This window comes from Ochotona curzoniae, unplaced genomic scaffold (assembly GCF_017591425.1).
Source record: "Ochotona curzoniae isolate NIBS_2020 unplaced genomic scaffold, NIBS_Ocur_1.0 contig_2210, whole genome shotgun sequence".
In the NCBI taxonomy this organism is placed as follows: Eukaryota; Metazoa; Chordata; class Mammalia; order Lagomorpha; family Ochotonidae; genus Ochotona; species Ochotona curzoniae.
Window position 1 is genome coordinate 20,247,400 of NW_024465369.1, and position 3,584 is coordinate 20,250,983.

General features: G+C 53.6%; 1 long non-coding RNA gene across 1 annotated transcript; it reads right to left on the minus strand.

The window, feature by feature from the left end:
* Window positions 1–844: 844 nt before the first annotated feature.
* On the minus strand, window positions 845–1,814 carry LOC121150862. The gene is made up of 2 exons (XR_005883034.1): window positions 1,404–1,814; window positions 845–1,106 (listed from the first exon to the last, which is right to left on the minus strand). It is a non-coding gene; the product is annotated as an uncharacterized LOC121150862 (long non-coding RNA).
* Window positions 1,815–3,584: the final 1,770 nt, after the last annotated feature.

Here is a 3,584-nt window from a genome sequence, read left to right on the forward strand (position 1 = left end):
ATTGTATGTGTGTGCCAGCATAAGGAGTGTATAGAAATTGGTTTGATGAATATATCCTACTTACATTTCTTATATTTCATATTTCTGAGAAATATTTTCTATGATTTCCAAAGTTTAGAGATGACTTGGGTTTCTTAATTGGGAATTTCAAATACTTAACGAATGAATTTTCGGAGCTGTACTGAAATAACTCCTGTTCTCTAGGAGTGCTTGGAGAATTTGGGTTACGAGGTATGGTGCTTCTAAAGACTGCTAACTCTTATTTAATTAACTAGCTCTGGGAATCACATTTTCCACTCCCTATTCGATTAGTCGATTTGCTAACAACTTCCAACTGTTTTGTCAAACTTTGGGAGGGGGAAGGCAAGATTAAAAATAGATTTTACAGCCAGTACTGGATAGGGCCCCCTCCCCAAACTACTAATGGATGTTACAGAATTTGAAATGTGGCTCTGTGACTCAATTTATACCCCAGAAATTGTGAGATGCTCTCTTCCTGTTGTTATAACGTATCAGGTCAAGGGATATAAATTGTACCAGGTAATTCATTTTGCTGTTCAGAGAGTCATTAAGTTCCTCCCAGAATATATGTGATTGATATCCCTGGAGGTGAAAGGCTAAAGGAACCATATGGCAACATGTTGCATTCCGTATGCTCTCTGCCCATCCGTGCTTAAGCTGCCATTAGCAACATCTGTACCTTACGGAAATCCAGCTGCGCCGACGCCGGCTGACGGAATTGTACTTGGGGGGGAAATCTAGTTTAGCGCCATTAACTTGAGACTTAAAGAGTCTATCTACCAGGACGAATGGAAGCTTTCACAATTAGACGAGACGACACAAATGCTTTATTAAAGTTTAATTTTGAACTCCCAATTAGCGAAAGAGCATTACAAATCGATTGTAATTTCCTAGAAGGCACAGCAAGTTCTCGGCTTGCCTTCCACGTGAGAGGGGCTTCAGAGAAAGCTTCTCCCCCACCCCCAACTGGCGGCAGCAAAGAGGGGAGGGGTTCAGAGCGGGTCTCCGGATCCCAAAAGAAAAGTCCCCCAAATCCTCGCCAGTCCCTTCTTCCGCAGGGCGGGGGCGTCCAGAATCTGAAAGGGCTAGGGGCGGGGGCGCGGGTGGGGACGGGAAGAGGGAGTGGACTGGGAGGCGCGGCGGGAGGCGGGCGCGGGGTCCCTAGTATCTCGGCCCCTCGGGAGGAGCCTCCTCCAGTCAGTCACCGAGCAAAAAGTTTCTCTTTCGCTCCCGGTGCTACACACCCAGCCCGGCCTGCAGCGCGCGGAGGGGAGGAGGGGAGTCCCGGAAGGGCTGCCCGGCGTCTGCGCCCGCCCCGCGCCCCTCCCCCAGCCCCACAAAGCCCCTGCTCCCGGTCCCGGTCCCGGTCCAGGATACGTTACCTGCCCGGTGCTCCCGGCCCCTGGTCACCGCATCCCCCGCTGGGCGCGCCTGGTGCGGGTCCCGCTCCTCGGGGCGCTCCAAAGTGGTCGCCCCGGGCCGGATGGATTCCCCTACTCTGGTCACGTTTGGGACTAGGGGAAAGCGAGAGGAACTCGGGGACGTCGGGAAGCGGAGGCTGGGACAAGAACTTACTGATTAAAGAAGGGAAGGCGGGCGGGGGTGGGGGTGCGGATCAAAGCCCGCGTGGCCCGGGTCCTGGCCAGGGGTAGGGGGTGCCGGTGATGCGGGGAGGGGGCCAAGCTGCCCGCTCCCTTTCGGGGATCCCAGCTGCGAGGGAGGGGGCTCCGGGGGCGGCCGGCCGGTCCCCTCCCCCGGCCTCCGGCGGTGGCAGCTGCACACACAGAAGCCCATTGTGGCCCGCGCCCGGCGCGCAGCCCCGCGGACTCGGCCCCGCGGCCAAGCGCGTCAGCGGCCCCGTCAGCCGGGCAGGGCTCCGTGACGCGCGCGCAGCCCGCTCTATAAATAACCCGCCGCCGGGCGGCTTGGACGCCTTTCCAGTGACGCCGCGGCCGAGCGCGGGAGGAGGAGGAGGGCGAAAGGAAACAATAAAGCCGCCCTGGTCGGAAGCCGCTCTGCGCCCGCCCCGCCCGGGGCCGCCCTGAGCCGAGCGGGGCTCGCGGGTGGCCGGGTCGCCACCGAGCACGCTCCCCGGGCGCCGCGGGGAGGAAAGTTGGCGACGAGTTAGCCGCGGGGTCGCTGTGTTCCTCCCAAGTTGAATTAACACATCTTGACGCCTCCTCCGCTTCCCTCCACCCATGCTAGTACAGGTCGGTGTAGCTTTAGCAGCGTTAAGTCTGCGTTTTAAGACAAACCCACACAACTTCCATCTGCATCGTACGGCATGCTCGCGCCTTCCGTGGGGCCGGACTGAGGTTCCTGTGTTAACTCGGCAGCCTGGAGTACGTGAAGATGCCTTGTGCAAGCACACCATGGGCATTGAACACATCCTACTTGAGTTCTCTCAAAGTCCACATTCTTCCGGTGTTCTGTACTGTTAAATCAAGGCTGCCACTTTTAAAGGGTCGCATGTCTGTGATCCACATAGTGTGTGTAGGTGTAGACTTGCATTGCCAGCTTCCTACTCAGGCCGGCACATTTGTCTTTCCCCAGGCAGTGCCCAAACACAACTGGAGGTGGTCTTTTTCAGATCACCAAAGAACACACGCAGAGGACAAATTTTTCCTGAGTGACAGGTCTCAGATCAGTGAACTCCACACTTTCTGAGGCATAAATAAAATAGTGTGCAGGTGCAAACAAAGCGTTGACGTGGGCTGGCAAGGGATTCAGTAAGTTAAAACTACAAAGGACATGCCCTGAGCTGGGAGTTCAAAGACCAGGAAATCCCAGCTTGCTGTCTTCATTGTGTGGTTCTGTCCACCCTGCACAATTCACAACCCCTGTCTGCCTTGCCCTCCGGGTCCTGAAAATGAGGTGGTCCCTCCGTCACAGTGGCAGTGTAGGATGCAGATGGGTTAAGGTGTAAAGTTAGCTCAAACAAAATGAACACTCAGCGTTTCACTGGAAAAGGACCAGTTTAGAATAATTCTGTCTTTTGTATTAGTGTTTTCACCCCCTCATCAAAAGTACATAGAGCCAGTCTGAAACAGAAGGGGATGGGGGGGACTTGAACCATACCGTTGCAATTACTTTAAGGGGAAAGATTCACACAACTGCAGATGCATTTATAGCCTGCTATTACTTTGGGCCCATTTCTGCAGTCCATTCCCCTCCCTCAGTAAGTGAATTGTGGGTAGCCAAATGCCAGCACATTGTCTACCAGCCAGTGGTGTCCCTGAGACAAGGGATGGCCTCTTGACTGCCCTTCCTGAGTCAGAACATGCCTGACTCCCTCCTCTGCCTTGAGGTTGGTGAAGACAGAACTTGTAAAAGTGACAGAAACAAGTTTAGAGCCAAAACATTTGCTTCACGTAGACACCCCCAAAGTGTGATCACAACTAAGAGTGAACCAGTGTTTTTCCAGTTCTAAAAACACATCTGTCTCTTTTTTTCCATAGAATGTTTGATATCTCCTATTTAGCTGTGACTTGCGGTTCTTTGGTTTCTTACAGAGAGGGATTTTCTTACCCTGCTGTTTTTCTGAAACGTTCAGTTTCTCATAC